At 36.6% G+C, this 27,986-nt stretch overlaps 2 pseudogenes; both read left to right on the top strand.

Moving 5' to 3' along the window:
- The first annotated feature begins 380 nt into the window (after positions 1-380).
- LOC148584528 (receptor-like serine/threonine-protein kinase SD1-6) lies at positions 381-27,986 on the top strand (annotated as a pseudogene).
- On the top strand, positions 18,515-19,706 carry LOC148584529 (class V chitinase pseudogene; annotated as a pseudogene).

Here is a 27,986-nt window from a genome sequence, read left to right as displayed (position 1 = left end):
TCAAACCGAGAATTTTTATGATAATTGGATCTAACCAAAAGAAGAGACAATAACTTGTTTAAAAAAAAAAAAAAAAAAAACCAACATCGATCGTCCCAGTTTTGGAATGTACGAGGTGTGGTAATTATCTTATAATGTAAAGCATCTTGATCAGCAAAACATGATGGAACCGAAAATAATAATATTAAAAATGTTGCACAAACAAAAAATTAATAATAAATAATAATGACATAATATATGGCACCAATTTTTGGCTGTATGTGTGCATGTGGTTGGAGTATTATCAGTATAATGAAAATCAGCCGAAGTTGATGGAATCTCCTAATGAATTAATAAAAACTGTCAATATTCATGAATTACTAATTAAAAATACCCCTAAGATGGACTTCCACTTCTTTGGTTGGAATCTTTTCTGCCTACATTTTACAATTTCTTAGTGCAGAAGGCATCAGCCAAAATTGGGTTTGAAAATTACCTTAAGCTTTAAAAGAAAAACTAGTTGAACTTAATTGAAGCGTCATATTTTGGAACACATAATTGTTAGCAGTATGCAATCCACAATTGACAAGTTTCTCGTCATAATCTCATTGATACCGATCTTGCTAGACGATTTCTTTTGGATTGGAGAAATCGAGTTAATATCATGGAAGGGATTACTCAAGGACTTATATATATATATATATCCAAGAATACTCACCATTGACAATAATTCACCGAGACCTCAAATCTAGCAACATTTTACTTACAACGAAATGAAACCTAAGATATCTTACTTTGGTATGGTTAAAAGTGAAGCAAATACAAACCAAATAGTTGGTGCGCGCATAGTAAGTAATTTAAAGATTGAACGTTAGTAATTTAAGCATTCTAATCAATAATTAATATTGCATGCAGTGGTTACGTTCCTCCAATCAGGCAATGGCATGGAGTTTATGGATCCAATTATGATACAGTTTCATCAATTTCTTTGAGCATCGCGTCCGTACATAAGATCTAGCAAATGAGGTTGTAGACAGTAGACGAGCTTCTTTATGGGTCTCCTAAAATATACCTCATTTGTATCCACTATGGATGAGCTTCTCGGTGGGTCTTCTTAGAACTTCTAGTCCGTAAACACTATTGGACGAGCTTCTTGGTGGGATTTCACACTTCCCCTCTTCGGTACACACTAGCAGACAAGCTTCCTAGTGGGACTTCAGACCATTACTTGTCTGTACGCACTTCAGACGAGCTTTTTGGTGACTTTTCACAACACTCTTCATACATACCCATGCATTTAGTGACCCAAATAATTAACTAAGCTTATGTAGCTTAGTTAGAGGGTTAATTTGGACTTTGTGTCACTAGGAACAGCTCGAATGGCATTTTGAAAATTTTAGACTTTTTGACTGGACATTCTCTCTCAATAGTACCGAACGTCCTCTACAAATAGTACATCTGGGGGACCACGCGGACGTACGCATGGGGACTACCGGACGTCCTCTGCCAATAGTACGCCGTACTTTGCAAATAGCACCAGACGTACGCCTCAATAGTAACGGACGTCCTCTACTTTTTCGTTGACCGTTGGTCAATGCCCATACGTACGATGTAGCCTTTGGTCCACTGGGTGAATAGTACGCGGATATCGTCTCTACAATATCGGACATCCGCGTACTATTCACAGGCCTTCCTACCCTATAAATACCCCTCCCCATTCGACCCTTAAGCTTCATTCAGCCTTTGTTGCCCTCTAGAAACCCTGCTTGAGTGATTTTGTGAGTTGTGAGAGTTCTAGGAAGAGAATGAGTGATTTCTTGGAGGTTTTGCGTCAAAGAGGTAATCTTGTAAGCCTAGCTTATTACATAGTCGTTATGCTATTTAAATGCTTTTCATAGTTAGCTTAGTTGGTAGTTTGTAGCTTCCAGGGAATGCCACTTTGGCCAGTCATCCAATAGCTTCTGTTTTCATGTTTTAGGTTCGTTTTAGTTGAATTTATAACTAATGATAGGTCTTTTCTCAGTATTTGAGGTTATGTAGCCTGAAGGAGATTTTATGGAGAAGCCTTATGACCCGAGTGAGTTCAAACTCATGCGGATGCTTGTTGTTACTTTTCCTGCATTCCACGTCTATTATATATATATATATATATATATATATATATATATATATATATATATTTCAAACAAGCATATTTTGCAGCTATTCCCTAATAGGTGGTCAATACAGGACATACATCATTAGTGGTGTGGGCCACCTGAGGTCGAACTCAATCGTGCCACTAATGTTATGTACGGTAGCGTACAATATCCGGAGCACCGGTGTTGTATTACAGGTCACTCGAGATAGTGCCAACCCTGCTGAGAAAGGGTAATATTTCGGGTAGACCATACTACCGGACAAAAGGTTTCGGGTGGCCAAGACAAAACTTTGGGGTTCCCAAACAAAAAAAGCTGCTAGGACTTCATGTAAAACTACCTTGAATAGAAGTTAAAAAATATTAGGGGTTGCCAGGGTCCCCCCACCTTACAACGTGGGTCCGCCTTTTAGTGGCAGTGGTTCAATGGCCTCAAGGAAATCTCCATGAGGTCCAGGCATGTACTGGTTAGGCGTGGGGTTAAATCTTCGCAATGGAGAATTACTCACATAAGCTTGATTAGTATTAGCCGCCTTGAAAATCTGTTGATGTTGGTAAGGCTGAATCAGACTATAGGTCAATTGTTCTTGAGGAAGCTTCTGCGATTTCTGTTGTCTAGGCCCCTCTTGATCAATTCTCAGTAGGTAGGTTATACCATTGTAATGCCTAGGTAGAGTTGTCATTGTTGGCGCCCCTCCTACCCTTTTAATTAGATTAAAAAAAAGGCTCCCTTCTATTCCATGTGCAAAATTTGAAATGATCCCTTTGCTCAATTCTCGGTTTTCTCTCACAAAGTCACATTTAGTAAAATTGTGATGGTTAAGGTAACTTTGATAAATATATTTTAGTATAATTATGTTGCGCGGGTTATAACCAATTGCTAAGGTTAATTTCTTGACCTATTAGTTTTGTTCTTCACAAGCATGTAGACAAATATGGATTGGCTCACCTTGTGTTCATGCATATTGCTAATTTTGCCGACTCAAAATCAATGATTAATTATTATTCATTTGTGTATCAATCTGACATACATGATTGATCTTAAATTTTAGATTTATAAAATAAAATCTGGACGATGAAATAGATCATTTCCATTTCAATTGAATATGGTGCAATGTAAGTTCAAATTTTAAATGACGTGAGACCATGTACCAATACCATTAGATGCAACAAAATAAATTACTATCCATGAAACAATGTTATGGATGGAATCAAGAGTGGATTAGATTATGTTTTAAAATAGAATTCTTTTCAATAAGGATAGTTAGTTATCAATTAGGATTAAGATTAGTTTAATTTTCATATTAGCTAGGTTTATCGGTAGCTGAGTATATATTTTGTATATGATTTGATTGTATTTTCAGTCTCCCTGCTTATTAATTGGCCGATTGATCAATCCTCGTTCAATTGAACTTATCCAAACTGAGACTTTTTATGATGTTTGGATCTAACCAAATGAAGAGACAATAACTAGTTAAAAATAAATAATAATAATAATAATAATAACGTACACCACTTTCTTTTTTATGGAATCCTTAACTTTCCAGTCTATATCATCCTCCCCAGGTTGGAGAGAATTCTTCATCGAATTGACATCCTCGTTAATGAAGTCCGTAGGGATAAGTTCTACCCATTTCCCTGCCTATATCAGTAATGGTGCCACATCCATAAAAGCAATGAAGAGAGAAAATTTATGGACCTTGTGTCTTGGTGTTTGAGAGAAGGAATATTAATAGGAGACAAGTGTTAACGGTAGAAAGACTCTATATATCAATCATATTAAAAATAACATATGCCTCTCACATTTAATATATATATTTTAATAACATATGCCTCTCACATTTAATATATATATGTTAGTTCGTTTTGGTTTATCAAGAATTCCCAATTGAGCAGAAGTGATAACTTCCAAAATTTCTTCCAATGTGCCATACCCACATGTAAATTATTATGACTAATTCAATACCATGTCAATTGTAGTTAACCATTTATTTTAAGGGTTAGCTTTGTTCAAAGTAATTAAGCTCCCTTCCACTCACCACCTGTGGCGGTGGTTCAATGGTCTCAAAGAAATATCCACGAGGTCCAGACATGTACTACCTGGCGTGGGTTTAAATCTTCGCAATAAGGAATAACTTACACAAGCTTGATTAGTATTAGCCGCATTGGAAATCCACTGATGTCTTGGTAAGTTTTAGTCAGACTACAGCTCAATTTTCCTTCAGGGAGCGCCTGCGGTTGCAGCCCTTTCAGCCCCTCCAAAGCAATTCCTAGCAGGTAGTTTGATTGTAACACACCAGTAGATATCCACGGTTGATCACCCCCTCCTGCCATTTTAATTAAGAAAAAAAAATCCTAAGCAATTCCCAGTAGGTAGTTTGATTGTAACACACAGGTAGAGATCCACAATTGATCGCCTTCTCCCACCCTTTTAATTAAGAGAGAGAAAAAAAAAAAAAAAAAAGCTCATTTCTTCAATATGCGAAATTTGACCTGATCCCTTTGCTCAGTTTTCGATTTTCTCTCACAAAGTCACATTTATTAAAATTGTGATCTCACAAAGTCACATTCAGTAACCAATCTCTAAGGTTAAGGTAACTTTGATAAATATATTTTACTAGAATTATGCCAGGTTATAACCAATGGCTAAGGTTACTTTCTTGACCTATTAGTGGAAGTTTTTGTTGGCTTAATTCGATAAGCAAAATGGTGACCAAAAGTGCCAAGATTCATCATCCATGCAAGTACCGTCCAGACTGGAAGTAAGGCCGTCCGGATGCTCGAAGAAATTAATTTTTCCTGAGAGCCTTGTTTGCACCTTCGTCTGCAAGTCGTCTGGACAAGATAGGAAAAAAAGAAAACCCGAGAGCTTCGTCTGCAATCTCATCTACATCCCGTTCAGACGCGCCGCTCCATAAGTTCCAAGTTTATGATGGTTTTTCGAGCTTTGCCCTAGTTCCGTCCTGATGGGCCTTCTCCACGTCCGGACAGCCATGACTAAGATTTAGTTTTGTGCCGTGTAAACTAGCTTCATCTGGATGGGCCTTCTCCTCTTCCAGACGCCCTTTACCTGTTACAGTTTTAATTGAATATAAATTGTGTTATGTGTCTAGGGTTTAAGGGGCTATTATAAATACATCTCAATAGAAAGAGAGAGGTACGAATTTTTACCAGAGAGTTAGTGAGAGGCTGTGTTTAGAGAGAAGAATTACTGTGAGCCTAGTTGTTCCTCTTAGAGGATTATTGTTAGTTTGATTGTGAGCTTCATTGAGAAGTTTATCGGAAGGGTCCAATAAAACAGAATCACGTTGAAGAAGATTGTGAGCAAGGAGACAAGTTGGAGGCTTGTTGATCTTACAGAGTCAAGATCTTGCGGTTTGTAAGTGTTCCTAGTATCTGTAATCTCTGAACAACTTTTGATATTGATTTCCTCGGTTTGGCTGCCCAAGAGAGGTATTACTTTTACAGCATTTTCTAAAAGGTTTCATCTTCGTCCCCAAAATCCTTGTGTTTGATTTTACTTATTTTGTGATTATTTGATTATTGATTAATATCTATTAATTCTGCATATTGTGTGATATTTACTTGTTAAGTGTTTTTCAATTGGTATAAGAGCAGTTTCACTCCGTGAAGGATTAATTTCCCGAGTGTGATCTTTGTTTCGTGCTTAAAATGTCTTAAACCCTTAACACTGTGCCTAATTTTAACGGATCAAATTATGGCTATTGGAAGTCTCGTATGAGATTTTTCCTAAAATCTATGGACGTTTGGATTGTCATTGAATCTGAATTTAAAGCTCCAGAAAAGCCGACAGCCGAATGGTCTAATATTGAAAAACTCGTATGGCGAATGACAAAGCTATGAATGCCCTATGCTTGGCAATTTTACAAACTGAGTTCTCTAGAATTTCAAATTGTCATAGTGCCAAAGATGCATGGGAGATCCTAGAAACTACTTATGAAGGAACTAATCTTGCTAAGCTTCAAAACTTCAAATGTTTGTTTCTGAGTTTGAGGATATTAAAATGTTTGAGGATGAGACATTCAATGAGTTTTTTGGCAAACTTAGTGAAATTAGAAATTCCATGATAAATCTAGGAAAGAAAGTTTCTAACACCAATCTTATTAGAAAGGTCATGAGATCACTCCCTGAGTGATTAATAATGAAGGTAACTGCTATTGAGTCATGTATTGACCTTGAAACCATGAGGATAGAAGAGTTAGTAGGTGCCTTTCAGACTTATGAGTTTTCTTTGCCTCAACCTAGGAAAAATAAGGATCTTGCCCTTAGAACTCTTACAAAGAACTCTAATGAGTTATCTGATGAGGAATCACCAGATGATGAGGAACTTGCCTTGATAGCTAGAAAATATTATAGGAATGAACATAAAATTTCCAAGAGATTTGGAAAACAAAAAGTGAGTACTTAGGATAGAAATAAAAGATACCCACGCAGTCCAAAATGTTATGAATGTTCTGGCTATGGTCATGTTCGGAAGGATTGTGTTAACCTCAAGAGTAATAAGCCAAAAGTTCAAAAAGCCTTCAATATTACCTTGAATAACACTGATGAGGAAGTCCTAGATGAATCTCCTAATTATGTAGCATTTGTTGCGTCCTTTGATTATGATGATTCTAAACAATTAGATGTTCAATCTGTGTCTGATAATGAATCAAATAGGGTTAGTGATCTTCAAAACTCATTTGAAAATTTAATGGAAAAATTTTCTATGCTTAGAAATACAAATTTGAAAATTGTTAAAGATGTTAAGAATCTTGAGCTTGAAAAGGATAATTTGTTGAAATCCTTGAGCGATTCACATGCTGTTTGCAATTCTCTTAAATCTGAAAACTATGTGTTAATTGCTAAGAATAAATCCCTTCAAAATGATCTGGTTGAATCTAGAAATCACTTAGAGTAATTTATCTAGTGAAAAGCTTAGTAAAATGTTGCATGTTCAGAAGCGTTCTAGCGACAAATCTTGTTTAGGATTTGATAAAACTGCTTATATGTCTTCTAGTCTTGCTTCTACTTCAAATACTGCGTTTGTTAAACCTATGATAGCAAAAGGTGTTTTTGTTAATGGACATCAAGCAGCTGTCGAGACTCTACAAGGTAAGAATGGTAAGAAAATTTTGGTTGAGCCCCATGCATCCTCCTAGGAAATTATCTTCTCAAACGTTTGTCCCTACATGTCATTACTGTGGAAAAGTTGGTCACATTCGACCCAACTGTTTTAATTTGAAACCTCATGTGCATAAAAATAAAAAATTCATTTTCTAGGAAAGATTGTGGGGGTTTGGTCATGATGATGAAATGAGTACTATCTAGGGTAGATGAGTTCAAAAAAGGCCATAAACCTAGACCTAAGATCACTCAAGTGTGGGTTAGGAAGAATGAAACTATTCACCCTTTGAGGGGGAGTGGTAGTGAACTCACTTTATATTAGGTGAGTCAATAACATGCCTAGGGTGGGTTGCCTTGCACATATTTGTATATCCTAGAGCATGCTATTTTTCTTTTCGCATTTTTTTTGTTTGGTGTTTTATTTTTTTTGGTGCATTTTTTTTTTTTTTTTTTTTTTTTTGTTAAAAATTCAGAAAGACAAAAATATTTTGTTTTGGTTACCTTCTTCTTTCTTTTGTCTTATACACCTTGATAAGTCCATTATTTTCTCATGCTTCTTCCATGGATTTAATTCCTTGTGTCTTAGAATGTTTTTAATATGTATGAGTTGTAAAATTGTTTTAATGGACTAATTTTTGTGGTTATCTAATGCCTAAGCTTGTGTGGCATGTTTGACTATGCTTAAACCTTTGTGCACTTCTAAGCTTGCTCTGAGTTTATTTCTTAACTTTATATGTGAGGTTAGGTAACTATATGAGGTTTTTGACTAGCTAGTTGTATCTTTCAAATTGACCATACGCTAGTTGAACCTAGGGCTTAAAACTTCCTATATTTCTATTTTTGTGGTAAGCACCAAATGTTTAATAAAACTTTCTCAAAAAGAAAGAAATAAAATAGTGAAACAAAAATCAAAAGATCATATTTTCAATGGAATTTATTTCGCTGTGTCAAAATTGTGTTATTTTTTCAAAAGGGAGATGTATTGGATGAGAGTGACTGGGCCCTAGTATGATAAGGTTTGAATTTTGATTTGATATACTTGTCAAAACCTTTTTGTGGTGAAACTTTCTCCTCATCTTGTAAGTTGTTAATTTTACTCAATGGATGGCTTACACACACGACACACAAGCATGGGTTGAATGGAACATTTTTCTTTGCTTGGGTTAAACGAAATGTGTTCTTGTCTTTTCAAGTCTCATGTATATTTTAATTAGTTTGAGATATTTTGGGGTATTCATTGCTTGAAAATATGAGTTTGATTTATGCATCTTGTGTGTTTACTTGACTTTTGAGGGGGAGAAACCTTTTTCAGTAAAATTTCTTGTTGTTATTTAGTCATACTTTGAGCGGGAGTTTCTGTTCTTCTTGATCTTGCATTATCTTCATGCATTTTCCTATATGTGATCATGAGTTGTGTTTATGTTTTTCCTGTTCCACATATGTTTTGGTGAATTTTGTTGAGTGCTTCAGGAAACAGGATACCTTTTGTCAATTTGTGACAAACAGGGGGAGTAAAAATTGGGGAGATGATGGGTTGACTCGACCCATTGATTTTGTCACCGAATTGCCAAAGGGGGAGTTTGTAAGTTTTTGTTGGCTTAATTCGGTAAGCAAAATTGTGATCAAAAGTGCCAAGATTTATCATCCATGCAAGTACCATCCAGACCGGAAGCAAGGCCATCCGGACGCTTGAAGAAATCAATTTTTCCTAAGAGCCTTATCTGCGCCTTCTTCTGCAAGCCGTCCGGACAAGATAGAAAAACAAGAAAACCTGAGAGCTTTCTTTGCAATCTCATCTGCACTCTGTCCGGACGCGCCGCTAAAAAAGTGCCAAGTGTCCGATGGTTTTCCAAACTTTGCCCTAGCTCCGTCTGGATAGGCCTATTCGTGAGAGGCTGTGCTTAGATAGAAGAATTGTTGTGAGCCAAGTAGTTCCTCGTAGAGGATCTTGTTAGTTTGATTGTGAGCTTCAATTGAGAAGTGTTAAGTGCAAATTCATATTTTAGCCCTTAATTTATATTTCTTAACCACTTAGTTTTGTTAGTTTGTACTATTTTATTTTTTTTATGTGTTTTCTGTGTTTTTGTAGGCTTTTGGATGAAAAAAGAAAAAAGAAAAAAAGCATTTAAGGAAGTATGGGGCTTAAAGAGCAAATTTGGGAAAAAGCTAGAAGCATTAGATCTTCGAATAGTGCGATTGAACGCACTAGATCAGCGATCGAGCGCCCAAAGCCAAGGGGTAAGCGCAAGGTCTGCGTTCGCGCACAGAAGAAGAAGCTCAAGCGCATATGCGCTTGAGCGCATCACATAGACGATTGATCGCAAGAGTACGATCAAGCGCACCACGCCTGCGATCAAGCGCACTCGTGTGCGAGAAGAAATACAGATGTGGCCAGGACTTCCTTTTCCTTCAAAGTTAGTGTTTTCAAAGTCCTAGTTGGACTAGGACAAAACCCTATGATTTTGCTAGGTTTAGGGCCCGTTTGGTAGTGCGATTTCAATAAGTACGATTTAAAAAATTGCGTTTTTAAAATCGCTACTTTTTAAAATCGTACAGGCGTTTGGTAAAACATACTAAAAAGTACTTTTTTATCAATGGAGTGTTTGGATAACATTAGCATATAATTGCGGTTTCATGACCAAATTACCAATAAGGATGAAAAAAAAAAAGAGAAAAGAAGGGTTTTAAATATATTTTAGGTGGGTATTCTTGGTATTTTTTTTATTCCCGTTCTGAAAAAGGTAACTATTGTGCCAAATATCTATTTAATAGAAGTCGTGATTTTGTTTTAAATTCGCATTTTTTCAAATAAGCACCCTCTAATCAACTTATGGAAATCGCAGATTTTTTTGCGATTTTAAAATTTGCGTTTTTAAATTCTCAATCCCAAACACCCTAAAGTTGCGAATTAGTTTAAAATCGTAGATTATTTTAAAAAAAACGCACTCCCAAACGCACCCTTACTAGGGTTTCTAGAATTTTTGTAAGCCTACAAATGGACCTCTAAGCCTCACAATTTAGGGGCACAATTCCACACAACTTTGAAGAGGGAAATTTGGAGGCTACTTCTAGGAGTGGTTTTTGGTTCTTTCTTTTCCCTTTATTTTAATTATATGTAACTAATTACTTTAATAAGGCTAGATTGAACCCCTAATTAAGTTTATTTAATATTTTAATATTGGCACCTTTATGATAATCATATTGTGATGCTTAACTTGATTAATTAATGTTTTATCGAATTCCTCATATGTGTGTGATTGGCCATTATATGCATGTGGTATGGATTAGTTATTTATGCCAATTTGGATGATTGAGTCCTGGACTTAATAGAGTGACAAAAGAATCTCTTCACGGGTTCTTGGGTTATTCAACATGAAAAATCGGGAGTATACACCCATGCCCCAGGCTCCATGTGTTTGTCGATTTCCATAGATTTACGCTTTCTTAAAAAACAACTTAGTATACATCCATGCTAAATCATTTAAGAAAGAAAAGAGTTAGAGTATACACCGATGCCCAATTCGTTGCTTGGGAAAATCTATAGTTTAAGGAGTATATATACATGCCTTTCAGTTGGGAAACATTAAGTATTCATAATATGATTGGAACATTTGCATATTGTTATATTATTGAACTTGATTAATGGTGGATATCAAAGCTCTACCTTCTCATTTATCTTTATTCCTTTTTTATAGTATCAATTTCGTGACAAAGTTGATATTGTAATAAATTCTAAATAAAATCAACAATCTCCGTGGGAACAATCTCGTACTTGCACCCCATACTATTATTTTGATATTGTGCACTTACGAGTAAAACGTATCAATTATTATCTATTAATTTAGGTAGTATTTGGCACAACAATTTTTTCGCACTGTTGCCGGGGATTGTTTAATTTTGTTTAGAATTATTTTTCTTAGTTAACTTTATTTTTGTTTTAATATCTAGTTTTAAAGTTTTTGTTTTGTTCTTCTGAGGTGCGCTCGAGCGCCCATTCCAGGGCGATCGAGCGCACCTCACAGTTCTATAGATCGTACATCCGGACAGCAGAACTAAAACTGTGTTAATTACATATTTGATTTATTTCTTTTCATGCAAGGTCGTTCGAGTCTGCATCTTCGTAAGTTTTTATTTTTAAATCTGTTTTTATTTTCCTTTTGATTTTAACGTCTTTTTATTATTATTATTATTATTATTATTATTATTATTATTTTACTTTTATTTTCATACATGTGGGGAAACATTCCAACACCCCATGAACCATGTTCATATTGCCATAACCCTTATCACCAAGTTAGGGATTGTCCTTCAACAAGACAATTTTCTAACTATTCTTATGGGCATATGAACACATCATTCTCTAGACCGGGGAATAACATCTATTTTGATTCTTATAATCTGTCATGGTGCCAACAGTCTAATCTCTCGTGGCAAGCTCAAGCTCATAGAAATCATTCTCCACAATTTCATGAACTGCACCATCAATTATATCCGCAGTTCTATGATCATTCATATTCCTCTCAGCTATCTCCCGTCAATTGGCCTCAACAATACCAAGAAGAACCACCTCGTCCGAAGAGTTCTAACTTAGAAGAAGCAATGTCAGCTTTAGAAGAAACGATGTCAGCTTTTCTTAACCACAGTAAGGCCAATAATCAACTGCTACAACCCATCGACACCAAAATAAAAGCTCAAGAAGAGGAGTGTTATCTCATCTATTGGTCGCCACAACAATAATACCAAGAAGAACTACCTCCCCCGAAGAGGTTTGCCTTAGAAGAAGTGATGTCAACTTTCCTTAGCCAAGCGGAGGAAAGTAAGCGATCATTTGAAAGGATGGAGGCCCACCTCAAACAAAAAGTCGATATCCTCAAAGAAGAAGAAGAAGAGTACCAAAGTCAGTCGATGATCAATCCTAATGGACAATACACGGAGGAAGAGTGCACTTACTATCATGAGTAATCAATTACCACTTTAAGGAGTGAAGAAGCGATTGAAAATCAAGTGGAAGAGATGAAGGGGGAGCAAACTGAAATTCCACAAGAGCCACATCGGGAAAAAGAAGAAAGCACTGAGACTTCTTCAACATCAGCTCCTATTCCTAAATTACCAAAAGTCAAAGAGAGAAGTCTGTTGGAGTTATGTGATGAGCAAATTGAGAACATCAAGATAGAAAAGTTCCCTGAGTATTCTTCTTATTTTATTCTAGTTCACGATTCCTTTACGGATGAGAAAATGTTTGAGAAGACTCAGAATGGTCTACCTTGATATATAGACAATTGGAATCACCCTACAATAGGAAGAAGTCATTCTATTTGGTGCAAGAGAAGAAAAGACTAGTGCTTCAAGTTTAAAAGGGGACAAGAGTCTAGCTAAAGACATTAAACTTAGCGCTTATGGGAGGCACGTCATAGCATATCCTCTTTTTTTTTTTTCTTTGTTTGTTTGTTTTTTTTTTTTTTTTGGTTTTGCTTTCCGTTGTTATTTTAGTGTTTTGTTTTTCAGAAACAAGTGGGTTTGCATTCAAGTTTGGGGGTGTGCTATGAGCGATGGTATTCCAAACAGTTTCATCCATCTTCCGGGTAAGATCTTTCTATGTTATACACATATTGGGGACAATGTATAATTTAAGTTTAAGGGTAGGGGAGATACATTTACACATACTTTGTCCCAGGTTTTTTGTTTTTGTTGTTGGTTTGAAAATATATAATATATTAAAAAAAAAATGCATGTTCATGTTTGTCTTAAAATTTTTGTTGATCTGAAAAAATTGTGATTTGATCTTCATTGGTAAGCTTATAATTTTGAACACATGATCTGATAATTGAGTTTTTAAGTTTGGTTATTTACTTTGGACAATTGAGAATTTACATGTTCGATCTGATCTGACACAAGCACATGAGCACATAATTTGTGGGGTATAACATGTGAACTTGTTGTGTATGTTTTAATGTCTTGAGTAAGCTAGGAGACTTGTTAGATGGATACTTTGGCATAAAAAAAAAAATTAAAAAAAAAAAAAAAGATCACCGATAAGCTTTTTACTAAGTAACTGGACCTCTTACCTCATTAAGCATTGAGTGTTCACGTCAAAAGGTGAAAATTTTGATTTGATTAATGTCATAGCTAGTTTGGTTTCGTACCCTTTTTGACTCAAGTTAATAAGTCCTTAAGGGTGTTTTTACACCTAATGTCCTAAAACCATCTGGGGAGTCATTGGCCTAATACTAGCTACATGGGTCAATTAGAAAGCTTAAGGGAATTAAACATTGCACAACCTTGAAAAAAAAAAAAAAAAAAAAGAAGTTATGCCATAGTTATTCATTCTGATGGGGATTTCTTTGAACTTTGAGATATTGAGACTTTACACATTGGAAGTTATTGGAAGGTTCATATTTATGTGCTAGTTCACTTTACATTGTCTCGAACTTGTGATGACTTAGCTTGTCTTTTGTGAGTAATTAAACTTTAAACTTCCAATTCATTATGAAGATGTGGTTTGTCTTTTTAAAATTGCCAATGAATGAAAATCATGGTTTTGACTGACAGTTGAATGTGCTAAATGCAATCGTACATCCCACAAAAGATGGATTTATCTTTTTGTTTTCCATTTAGTTTTTAGTTTCGTATTTTTAAGGGACTAGCAATATGTAAGTTTGAGGTGTGTTAAGTGCCAAAATATTCATATTTTAGCCCTTAATTTATATTTGTTAAGATCTTAGTTTTGTTAGTTTGTGCTATTTTATTTCTTTTATATGTTTTCTGTGTTTTCGTAGGCTTTTGGAAGAAAATAAAGCATTTGTTGAAGTATGGGGCTTAAAGAGCAAATTTGGGAAAAAGCTAAAAGTATTGGACCTTTGGATGGAGCGATCGAGCACACTAGACCAGCGATCGAGCGCTAAAGCCAAGGGGTACGCACAAGGTAGAAGCTTGAGCGCATATGCACTCGAGCGCATCACATAGACGATCGATTGCGGGAGTGCGATCGAGTGCACCACGCTTGCGATCTAGAGTACTCGTGCGCTAGAAGAAATACAGATGTGGCCAGGACTCCCTTTTCCTTCCAAATTAGGGTTTTCCAAGTCTTAGTTGGACTAGGACTAAACCCTATGATTTTGCTAGGTTTACTAGGATTTTTATAAGCCTATAAATTTATCTTTAAGCCTCACAAATTAGGGGGACAATTCCACACAACTTTGGAGAGGGGAATTTGGAGGCTACTTCTAGGAGCAGTTTTCGATTTTTTCTTTTCCCTTTATTTTAATTATGTGTAGCTAATTACTTTAGTAGGGCTAGATTGAAGCCCTAATTATGTTTCTTTAATATTTCAATATTGGCGCTTTTGTGATAATCATATTGTGATACTTAACTTGATTAATTCCTATTTTATCGAATTCCTCATATGTGTGTGATTAGTCATTATATGCATGTGGTACGGATTAGTTATTTAAGTCAATCTGGGTGATTGAGTCATGGGCTTAATAGAGTGACAAAAAAATCTCCTCACGAGTTCTTGGGTTAATCAACATGAAAAATTGGGAGTATACACCAATACCATAGGCTCCATGTGTTTGTCGATTTCCATAGATTTATGCTTTCTTAAAGAACAACTTAGTATACATCCATGCTATATCTTTTAAGAAAGAAAAGAGTTAGGGTATACACCCATGCCTAATTTGTCGCATAGGAAAATCTATAACTTAAGGAGTATACACCCATGCCCTTAGGTTGCCAAACTTTAAATATTCATAATATGATTGGAACATTGACATATTGCTATATTATTAAGTATGATTAGTGGTAGATATCAAAGCCCTACCTTCTCATTTATCTTTATTCCTTTTTCATAGTATCAATTTCGTGCCAAAGTTGATATTTTAATAAATTCTAAGCAAAATCAACAATCTCCGTGGGAATAATCTCGTACATGCACCTTATACTAGTTGTGAGCGAGGAGACAAGTTGGAGGCTTGTCAATCTTCAGAGCCAAGGACTTGCAAAGGATTGTAAGTTTTTCCCGCGTCTGTAATCTTCGAACATCTTTTCATAGTTATTTCCTGAGTTTGGTTGCCTCAGAGAGGTTTTACTTTTAGATCGATTTCTAAAAGGTTTCCTCTTCGTCACCAAAATCTGTGTCTGAATGATTTATTGTTTTGATTATTTTGGAGACTAATTGCTTATTGCTTCATAGTATTAATTCCGCATAAACTGTGATTTAAATCTGTTAAGCGTTTTTCAATTGGTATCCGGATAGGCCTTCTCCTCGTCCAGACGCCCTGTACATGTTACAGTTTTAATTGAATGTAAACTTTGTTGTGTGTCGAGGGTTTAAGGGGATATTATAAATACATCTCAATCGAAAGAGAGAGGTACGAATTTTCACCAGAGAGTTCGTGAGAGACTGTGCTTAGAGAGAATAATTGTTGTGAGCCTAGTTGTTCCTCTTAGAGGATTATTGTTAGTTTGATTGTGAGCTTCATTGAGAAGTCTATCGGAAGGGTCCGATAAAAGAGAATCACGTTAAAGAAGATTGTGAGCGAGGAGAAAAGTTGGAGGCTTATCAATCTTACAGAGTCAAGGTTTGACGTCGGTTTGTAAGTGTTCCTAATATCTGTAATATCTGAAAATCTTTTGATAGTGGGTTTGGCTACCCCAGAGACATTTTACTTTTAGAACATTTTATAAAAGGTTTTTTCTTCATCACCAAAATCCTTGTGTTTCATTTTACTTAATTTTGTGATTGTTTGATTATTGATAAATATCTATTAGTTCCTCATATTGTGTGATATTTACCTGTTAAGCGGTTTTCAATTAGTTTTGTTCTTCACAAGCATGTAGACATATATGGATAGGCTTGCCTTCTGTGCATGCATATTGCTAAATTTGCCGACTCAAAATAAGTGATTATTATTAATTTGTGTACCAATCTGATATACATGATTGATTTCAAATTTTAAATTTATAAAATAAAATATGGACAACGAAATAGATCATTTCCATTTCATTTAAACATCGTGCCACTTAATTTTAAATTTTAAATGTCGTGAGACCATGTACGTATACCTTTAAATATATGCAGCAAAATAAATTACGGTCCATGAAACAATGTTATGGACAGAGTCAAGGGGGGAATAGAATATGTTTTAAAATAGAAATTTATTTAATAAGGATAGTTAGTTATCAATTAAGATTAAGATTAGTTTTTTTTTTTTTTTTTTTTTTTTTTTTCTTTAATTAGGTTTATCAGTAGTTGGGTGTTAAGGAATAATCTCACATTGCTTGTGGACAAGATCTTGGGCATGTTTATAAGAAATGGGCAATCTTCTCTTATTGAACCGGCTTTATGAGAAGAGTTAGGCCCACAAATTTCATCATGGTATCAAAACCTAACACAGGACGAATGGGGCCTACACTACTTACCCAGTGACAAGGACCAGAAAAAATATTGGCCTGCACGTGAAGGAGGATGTTAAGAAATAATTTCACATTGCTTGTGGACAAGATCTTGGGCATGTTTATAAGGAATGAACAACCCTCTCTTATTAAATCGGTTTTATGAGATGAGTTAGGCCCACCAATTTCATCATTGAGTATATATTTTATATCTAATTTTATTGTATTTTTTTGTCTCCCTGCTTATTAATTGGCCGGTCGATCTATCCATATTCAATGGAACTTATCCAAGCTGGGACTTTTTATGATATTTGGATCTAACCAAAAGAAGACACAATAACGTACACATCTTGATTCTTGATCAGCCAGCCCAAATAAGTTGATGTTATCCAAAATAATCAAGAACGTGTCAATATTCAATATATATATTTGGCTGCATGTATATGCCATCAGTGCATGTGATTGGATGGAGTATTATATATATATATATATGAAGTCAATATTGGTAATTAAGTCTTTTTTAAAAAATTTAAATAATCTAGTTAATTAGCTGGATTCCTAAATAAATGTAGAAAGAAAACAGATTTCAAAAAATTCATTTCACTTCAAATCAATATGGATCATATTATCATGAATATTTTGTTTTTCTTCAGGTTTTGATAGTGGTACGTCACTTAAAATTTAAGTAATATTTTAAGAATTTCCCTTAATAAGTAAGGTTCAAGATATGAATAAAATATTTAATTGAAAAGCGAGAGGTGAATGATTGCCGCTATTGTACGCATTAGGGCACCCGAGTTATAGCAGAGGTCGTTAGGCCGGGGCTCGAACCAAATATACATAGGATAGGATGGTGAGTTCTTTTCCAGATTGTGGTAATTTTATGGTTTTTTCTTTATTTAATTTAATTTAATTTTTATTTTATTTTATTAGCAAGGTTTTGTTGTAATTACTTTCAGAGTTGTATTGAGGTTTAAATTGTGGCTGATCATATCATTGTATTACTTCCGTATTCTGCTATTTCTTGTACTTTGGTAGGTATTTAGGTAAGTCTTTCCCACATAACTTCTAGTTAGTTGGTGTGTGAAATTCAGCTTGTAACTCTCCATTAATTAAGGTGATTATTTTTGTTTATTAATTATGGTGCATACATGTGCTACAAATTAATCGATGATCCCTTTAGGTTTCTTTATATGGTAAATAGGTCTTTGGAGGTGTGTCTATTTTAATAATTAGTTTAATTAAATTTCGATAGCGTTACATGCCTCCCCGTGGAGCCTTCACATATTGAATCCCTATAATTAACGGGAGACATATATATTAGAGTCTTCATGTATTGAATCGTTGTTAATGGAAGTGTTAGTGGGCTAGCTAGCTGACTTTTTTTTTGACATATCCACACAAGAGAAGAAGGATGAGGGATTCGAACTAGTAACCTCCGTTTCATTAGGCGTGATCCACAACCGATTGAGCTACCTTTAAGGATACTAGCTAGCTGACTTAGTACCACTCATACAATAAGCCAAATTAATTTGAATTTGTATTATTTTTATTTATTTATTATTATTATTATTATTATTATTATTATTTTGTGTGTGTGTCAGAGGTCGAAATTCATAACTTACGGAACCACGTTTTGGCTGTATATGCACGTGGTTGGAGTATTATAATTAATCATCTTGATCAGCAAAACTTGATGGAATCCAAATTAATAATAATAGCCCACATGCACATGCACATGCATGCATAAAAATATTAGTATAAATAGCATGAAGGTGCAATGGAGAAAAATCACTTGAGCGAGCCAATTTCTTCTTCTCTCTCAAATACCTACTTAATTACCAATCATAATCATTCATCAAGATCATCAAGATCAAGATGACTAGCAGCACTGATGTGAATGCCGGATACTGGTACTGGAACGGTGAGTTGCAGCCGGAGAACATTGATTTCAGCCTTTTCACCCATCTTTTTGCTGCCTTTGCTGGTGTCAATGACACCTACCAACTCAGCTTTCCAACCAATCAGCTTCGAACCTTCGCCAAAACCGTGAAGAACAACTCTGATATTAAAGCCATTTTATCCATCAGTGGAGACACTGATCCTTCCATTTTTGACACAATCGCTAGCGATTCTGATTACCTTAAAACATTCATACATTCCTCCATTGATGTAGCCAGGGAATTTGACTACGATGGCCTTAGCCTCCACTGGCAGTATCCCAACACGACCGATCAGATGACCAACCTTGCCACACTCCTCAAAGAGTTGCGAGCTGCCGTGGACAAAGACGCTCATGATCGCCCTGGCGAAGCCAAGCTGCTTCTAACCGCAGCCGTCTATTACTCCCCACAGTATACGTTGACGTCCGTTACTTATCCCATTCAGGCTATCTCAGATAGCTTGGACTGGATCAACATAATGGCCTATGACTTGTATACCCCTCTCCCTGATTCCTCACCCAATTCTACTGCGCCGCCTGCTCCATTGCACTATCCAACGGGCTCTGAACTAACTATTAACGTGGATGCCGGCATCCGTGCTTGGATTGATGCAGGCGTGCCGGCCAACAAATTAGTCCTCGGCCTTTCATTTTATGGCCGCAGTTGGCTTCTGAAAAATGCTGATGACCAAAAAATATCCTCAGATGCTAATGGACCTGCGACTGAAGTAAGTGACCCCATACCTTATTCCCAAATCCACGATTTTATAAAAGACAACGGTGGCGAAGAAGTGATCAATTACTCCTATGTCACGCAGTATGGCCATGTTGGGACGACGTGGATTGGTTATGATGGTAAGGATAGCATCTTTGATAAGGTTATATATGCCAAGCAAATGGAATTGCTTGGTTACTTTGCATGGCATGTGGGCGGCGACGACACTGACTGGGCTCTTTCAAACCAAGGTAATTATTTTATTACTATAATCATATTTCTCTTTCGATTTCTAGTCTTCCATATATATATATATATATATATATATAAACTTCTCTTTGGATTTCTACTCTTTCAAACCTAATTTTTACTCTTAATATATTTTCACAGCTTCCCAAGCATGGAACAAATGAGGCCAATCATCACATATCTATGTTGTCCACAAATTAATAAGGTCAATCATCAGTCAGTACTTTTGTACGCGCGTTGTAAGGCGAATTATCAGTTGTGTTGTTTTGTTTCCTGGCCTCCATGCATACTGTTTGGCATTGGCGGTAATTAATTTGTACTGTTTCTTTCTGTAATCTGATCGGATGTACGCTCCATCTGTTTTTTTTTTTTTTTTTTTTGTTATAATAAAATGCCATTATTCGATCACATTTCTTGTTTATTTCTTAATTAAAATCCATTTCAGTACTTGAAACTTGAAACCGTCAATAAATTAATATGAACCTCTTTTTATGCCTAATATACGTACACTTCATAAAATTACGCTTAAGAAAGAGGAAATATATATATATATATATATATATATATATATATATATATATATTTGAAAGTGATGGATTATCCAAATTAATTAAATATAAAATTTATGGAGGACAAAGGAGTAATCCTCTGATTGTCAATTAATGTTGTGCAAATATGGACACTAATGGTGCCACATGAAAGCAATGAAGAGAGAAAAAATTTTCGACCTTGTCTCGGTGTTTGAGAGAAAAGGAATATATATATATATATTTTAACGGAAATATGAGGATTTTATTGATTAAAGATTACGAGCATAAAGCTCTTACATAGCAAAGCAAAAATCCCTTACAGCACAAAGCATAAACCTCTACAAAAATCATAGTCACATGCCATGAGGTTACAAAGTCATAGATACAAACAAAAATTATTATAATCAGGTGCTATTTATGACTTCAATCTTCCGCTAATCCATGTACAAATATAGTTAAAAAGCAGATCTGCTCCGAGCATATTAAATCTAAGACATGAGTAGCCAAATTTCTTAAAAAAATTAATTTAATCCGGCCGTGAGGGATAACCCCTCACACCTAATTATTCATCATCACTTATGAGGGCAGATCTAAAGAGAAAAAACCTTTTATTCAAAATAAAAAATACAAACAAACAACCAGCAAGCAGCAGCAGCGGCCGGGGGAGGTGAATGACACAACACGGTGGAAGGTGGACGGACACATAGCAGAGAGGTCAAAGTTGCTGATTTGGTCAGAGAATACCTACAAACATACCAAAAAAAAAAAAAAAAAGGTAGGGTAGGAGCGTGGAGTAGAAGGGGAATGAGGGAGGAGGAGGGAGCAGATCTGCTCCCTCCTCCTCTCAAAACTATTTTCTGAGAGAAAATCAATATTAATAGGAGACAATAGTTAACAGTATAAAGACTATATATATATATATAATAATAACAATAATAATAAAAATAGAATTTGCCTCTCAAGTTTCTAGAAAAGTAACGCCAGAATCCAGATCGGAGGCTGCCGATCTATTGCCCTGTAGAAAGTACGCACCACTAGGAGAGCCCACGCACCGCCACACACCGCCACAACTTTCTGTGGAATTTTGAACTGCCGCACTCGCCATTTCTGGCCACCACGCGCCGCCCCTGAGTCGTTTTTAGAAACGAATCTCGGATTCGTGATCGGAGGCTGCCAATCTATTGAACCAATTGAAGCACGGGCATCAAGGAGCCACCATGCGCCGCCACCCTTGTAAGTTGTCTTTTGAGCTCACCTGTTTACACTACAATCGGCCACACTAGATTATTTCTTTTTTTTTGGGCTCACAGACTTGTAATAAACTCAGCCACACCAGATCTCAGCCCTTTTAACCAAGCCTATATTCCTTATTATACACTCAGCCACACCAGATCCTAACCCTTAAAAACAAGCTCATATCCCCTATCATACACTCGGCCACACCAGATTTGATCCTCTCACCAGGCTTACAGAACCTATCCTACACTCAACCACACCAGATTATATTCCAAAAAAAAAAAAAAAATGGCCGTACCTACTACCACTCTCCCAAGCATCGAAGATATTACCCAACCTATCCCTATTATTCTCGATGGCTCCAATTACTCGGCTTGGTCTCAAAATATGAGTAGGTGGCTCAAAGGACATTGTCTTTGAGAGTATGTTTCTGGTGAAGAACCTAAATCTCTTGCTAGAAAAGAGGAACCTGTTGCGGCTTTCTCTACCCGCCTCCGCACATGGAAAAGTATCCATTACAAGATTATCTCTTGGTTCTCCAACACTTGTGTTGTCTCCATTAGCATGACATTTGGCAATCTTGACAATGCCAAAGATGTCTTGGACATGTTAGCTCAGTGCTACAGCACTACCGATCTTGCTCAGTGGTTTCAGATTGTGACCAAGCTTCATCACATGCGTTAGGAGTCAGGTTAGAGTATTACTGATTTTTATTCACAAATGACTTGTCTTTGGAATCAATTAGCACTATGTGAGCCTAAGTGGAGGGATAAGGTTGATGCCTCTGAGTACATCGCTTTTAGCGATAGCATGCGCCTAGTCGAGTTTCTTGCGGCAATTCGAGATGAGTTTGAGCATACTCGAGCTTCTCTTCTTCACCGCTCACCACTGCCATCCTTGGAAAGTGCTCTTAGTGAACTCGTTTCAGAAGAGACCCGATTCTCCACTATGAAGTTACACACCTATGAGATGGTCATGGGCACTCCATCCCGCAATACGCATGCCCCTAATTCTATTCATATTGGGTCTTCCTCATCCAATCGGAATATCCAATGCCACTATTGTCAGAAATTTGGCCACAGGTATAGTGAATGCAGCAAAAGGCTTTCTCGTGCGAATCATCGAGCTCCTAGTCATAAGGCTACTACGGTCACTCATACTGATACATCAGATATGTCTTATACCGATGTTGCACCCCAACCCAGTACCATTTCTCTTGCAGAAATCGAAGCTCTCATTCATCAGGTTTTATCTAAGTCCAATCTTAATACCGCCATGTTCACCACACCAGGTAATTCCTCTTGGTATATTAATTCTGCTTGTTGTAATCACATGACACCGAATTCTTCCATACTTTCTGCAAAATCTGTGTTACCTAGGCCTACCACCATTTACATTGCTAATGGTTCCCATCTTGATGTTAGTCACGTGGGGTCTGTTTCTACTCATCAACTATCTATGTTTGATATATACTTGGTGCCTAATCTCTTGTTAAATCTTTTATCTGTTTGTCAACTTTGTGAACTTGGCTTAGAACTGCACTTTTCTAACCGAGGTTGTGATGTGTAGGATCCACAGACGGGACAACTAATTGGGACCACCCGTAAGATTGGACGTCTGTTTGAGCTTTCATCACTCCATCTTCCTCCTGCTGTGTCTGCTACCACTCCATCTCGGTCTCCCTCTACCACCCTCAATTTATGGCACTCTCATTTAGGACATGCATCTATTTCTCGTATTCGTTCTTTAGATACAGTGGTTAGTTAGGGTCTGTTGAGTCCAAGTCATTTGATTGTGTTGCGTGTTAACTTGGAAACAAAGTGCTTTACTTTTCAATAATAGTGCATCTGTTTCTTCTGCTCCTTTTGATTTGGTGCATTCTGATGTATGGGGCCCTGCGCATATTCCCACCATGGGTGGATCCCGCTATTTTGTAATTTTTGTGGATGATTATTCTCAATACACATGGCTTATCTTTTACAAAATTGGTCTGAACTTTTGAAAATTTACTCTGAATTTCAACGAATGGTTCAAAGCCAATTTTCTCGAAACATAAAAATTTTTTCGTTCTGATAATGCCATGGAATATCGTGAATCTACCTTCCTTACTACCCTCAAACAAAATGGCACTCTTTCCTATCACTCATGCCCAAATACTTCTCAAGAAAATGGTCGTGCTGAACGTAAACACAGGCACATCTTAGACACTGTTAGGGCTTTGCTCCTATCTACTTTTATCCCTGAACACTTTTGGGGAGAAGCCGCTCTTACCGCTGTTTATACCATTAATAGGGTCCCATCGCCCACTACATTAAATAGGTCCCCCTATGAACTCCTGTATGGTTCTCCTCCTGATTACCAATCCCTCCGCATCTTTGGTTGCATCTATTTCGTGCTTCTTCTACCCCATGAACGAACAAAATTAGAACCTCGTTTTCGCCTATGTTGTTTTCTTGGGTATGGCATTGAACACAAAGGATATCGTTGTTATGATCCTATTTCCAAACGACTCCACATCTCGCGGCACGTCACCCTTTGGGAACATAAGTTCTTTAGTGATATGGAGTCTTTTCCTACTAGTCCCTCTAGTTCTTCTCCTATCTTCACTAATGTCTCGTTTGATTTGCTCCCCGACACTACTGATCTTGATGCAGGGATGACAAGCTCTCCGGACGACATCCAGACGGTCGACGCCAATGACTCTGCCCCGCCTGTTGATCCATCTACTCTTGAGCCAGCTCTCTCTGTCCCTCGTCGTTCTAATCGGGTAACATCTCTTCCTTCCCATCTTCATGATTATCACTGTTATTCTGCTTTTGCTACTCTATATGAACCTTACTCCTTCCGTGAGGCTCATACTAACCCTCTTTGGCAAAATACTATGTCTCAAGAACTTAATGCTCTTTCCAAAACCCATACTTGAAACTTAGTTGATTTACCTCCAGGCAAAACTGCGGTAGGGTGCAAGTGGGTATACAAGATTAAGATAAAATATGATGGGTCTATTGAGCGATACAAGGCATGTCTTGTGGCAAAGGGGTTCAATCAGGAGTATGGTATTGATTATGAGGAGACTTTTGCACCGGTGGCTCGCCTTACTTCTGTTTGATCCCTCCTTGCTATGGCTTCTGTGCGTCGTTGGGATCTTTTTCAAATGGATGTGAAAAACGCATTTCTCAATGGTGATCTTAGTGAAAAAGTTTATATGCAGCCTCCGCCTGGGTACAATCATCCGCCACACAAGGTTTGCCGACTTCACCGGGCATTGTATGGTCTTAAACAGGCTCCACGGGCTTGTTTTGCCAAATTCAGTTCCACTATTGAGCAAATTGGGTTTGTTTCTAGCTCCTATGACTCTGCTCTTTTTATCCAGCGATCTGATGCTGGTCTCATTCTACTCTTACTATATGTTGATGATATGATTATTATTGGAGATGATACTATCGGTATTTGTAAGCTACAACAGTTTTAACAATTTGAGATGAAGGATTTAGGTTTTCTCAGCTACTTTCTTGGATTGGAAGTGTCTTCTGATCTAAATGGTTACTATCTCTCTCAAGCAAAATATGCTTCAGATCTCCTCTCACGAGCTAGCCTTACCGATTGCAAAATTGTTGATAGCCCTCTAGAGACAAATGTCAAACTTCATGCCATTAATGATGAGCTACTTTCTGATGCCACTCTCTATCAACAGTTAGTTGGAAGTCTCATCTACCTTACGATGATAGGACAGGATCTTGCCTATGCAGTCCATCTTGTTAGTCAGTTTATGACCGCGCCACGCTCAATTCATTATGCGGTTGTTCTTCGCATCCTTCGCTGCGTGAAGGGCACTTTGTTTTATGGTTTGCATTTCTCTTCTCACTCAGACTTACATGTGTATTCAGATGCTGATTGGGCAGGTGATCCCACTAATCGTCGTTCCACCACGGGTTATTGTTTCTTACTTGGTGATTCTCTCGTCTCTTGGCGTAGCAAGAAACAATCTGTTGTTGCCCGCTCTAGCACTAAAGCTGAGTATCGTGCTCTTGTTGACACCACTTCTGAGATCCTCTGGCTCCGTTGGCTCCTACATGATATGAGTGTTTCTCAGACCTCCAGTTCTCCAATCTTTTGTGACAATCACAGTGCGATTCAGATTGCGCATAATGATGTATTTCATGAACGTACTAAACACATTGAAATTGACTGTCATTTTGTGTGCCATCATCTTTTGTAGGGGACTCTCCGTCTCTGTCCTATTGCTTCCACTAATCAGTTGGTCAATGTGTTCACCAAAGCAAATCCACCTGGATGGTTTCGTGATCTTATTTCCAAACTCAAGTTGGCATCTACATTACCACCTTGAGTTTGTGTGGGGGGGGGGGGGGGGGGGGTGTTAGAATATATAATATATTCTGAATATATTTTGATATTCACCATAATTGTTGATTTGATATATTTTTCCTATATATATATTATTCTGCAATATTGTACATTAATTTCATGATTGTATTTCCCAGTTTATCTTGCCTTATACAACTATAAATAGGCCTCTTTATATACAGTTCAATATACACTGAAATATAATATTCAGTTTCATCCCTATATTCTCTAGTTTATTTTAACACCTCCATTGACGGAGCCAGGGAATTTGACTACGATGGCCTTAGCCTCAACTGGCAGTGTATATCCCAACGCGACCGATCAGATGACCAACCTTGCTACACTCCTCATAGAGTGGCAAGCTGCCGTGGAGGAAGAGGCTGCTCAGAGCCCTGACAAAGCCAAGCTAGTTCTAACAGCAGCTGTCTTTTACACCTCTGAGTATACGCCTTCAGTTAATTATCCCATTCAGGCTATCTTAGATAGCTTGGACTGGATCAACGTAATGGCCTATGACTTATAATAAACATCGGTGCCGTAGAAGGGATCGATCCCTCCTACGTCACACACTATTGCTATGTCGACAAGGATTGGATTGGCTATGATGTTAAGTATAGCATCTTTGATAAGTCTAGATATGGCATGCAAAAGGGATTGCTTGGATACTTTGCATGGCATGTGGCCAACGACGACAATGCCTGGACTCTTTCAAACCAAGGTAATTTATAATTAATTACCTACTTTATTATATATATATATACTAGTTCTATATATTATCCAGATCCAATAAGGGCCAGTCATCAGTATTTGTGTACGCATTGCAAGGCCAATTTATTATCTGCAGTTGTGTTGTTTTGTTTCCTTGATACTGTCTGCCAGTATCCTAGCTAGCCTGTTGTTTTTGCAATTTGAACGGATCCATCGATCTGTTATTTGGAATAAAAAGTCATTAATAAAGATATCTTGTTTTTTTTTTTTTTTCAGTTTGGACGAAAACTCTGTCTTTCTCATATGACATTCATGCATTACATCTTATTATGTTATATATAGTGGTACGTCACTTAAAATTAAAATTATGTGCCAACATATGTTCTAATTTGTCACTTATTATTTAATTAATATTTTAACACTTCCCTTTAATAAGAAATTAAGGCTCAAGGCATGAATGAAATATTTAATTAAAAAGAAAGGTAAATGATACTATTGTACGCATTAGGGAATGGGATTTATAGTAGAGGTCGTTAGGGATGCACAAACCCTATCAAGAGGGAGTTAAGGGCTCGAACAAACCATACGGAAAACTTAAAAAAAAAAAAATACAAAATTAAAAAAATACGGAAATCATTTGTTTTTTTATATGGGTTTTATTAAATTCTTTTGTAACATATTCGGTATATGGTAATATATACTATTAAAACTTAAAAAAAAAATACAAAATTAAAAAAAAAAAATGACCTATATATCTCATATATGCTGCTACGTTGTAGGATATTTATTTTCCCAGAGTCACTTTTCTGTGGTCTTTAGTAAACGTCTTTTATGGCATTTTCTTTTTGACGAATCTCAGTCTGTAGCCGCCATGCGTTTTTCCGCTCAAAATCTCTTCCAAGCCTTCATCGTGGCTTCATCTATGAAAATTTATCCCAAATTCATGCTAGCGATTTATACTAGAGGTCATTGGAATGTTTAGTAATTTAAGCATTCTAATCAAATAATTAATAGTTATATGTATAATCAATAATTAATGTTGCATGTTGTGGTTACATCCCTCCTAAATACGTTAAACGAGGTTTATACTCTATCAAATATGATGTTTATAGCTTTGGAGTTCTACTCCTACGCATCATAAGTGGGAAGAAGAATGCATGTTATTATGGTGCAAATGAAAATTTAAACCTCCTAGACTACGTAAGTTGGTTTAATAATGCTTTTGTCTTTTGTCCTTTTTTTAAGTTCTGTGTTTTATGAACAGCAAAATTGACATCATGGTTTCATTTCTCTCAGGCATATGAGCTGTGGAAATCATGCAAAGGCATGGAGTCTATGGATCCATCTCAGGATGATACACTTTCATCATGTAAACTAATCCGATGCTTGCAAATAGCTCTTTTGTGCGTTCAGAAAAATGCAGCTGATAGGCCATCCATATTGGAGGTTTCTTCAATGCTAAAACGTGAAACTGCTGCTTTGACAATTCCTAAAGTGCCTGTTTTTTCTACAAAAAGAAACAAAGATGAGGAAAATAAATCTGGTTTGCCGCTAGAAATTTTTTCTATTAATGATACAACAATCTCCCAATTTGTAGCCCGATAA

The sequence above is a fragment of the Corylus avellana genome, chromosome 7 (genome assembly GCF_965113065.1).
Source record: "Corylus avellana chromosome 7, dhCorAvel1.hap1.2, whole genome shotgun sequence".
NCBI lineage: Eukaryota > Viridiplantae > Streptophyta > Magnoliopsida > Fagales > Betulaceae > Corylus > Corylus avellana.
This window is presented reverse-complemented; position numbering and strand designations above follow the sequence as displayed.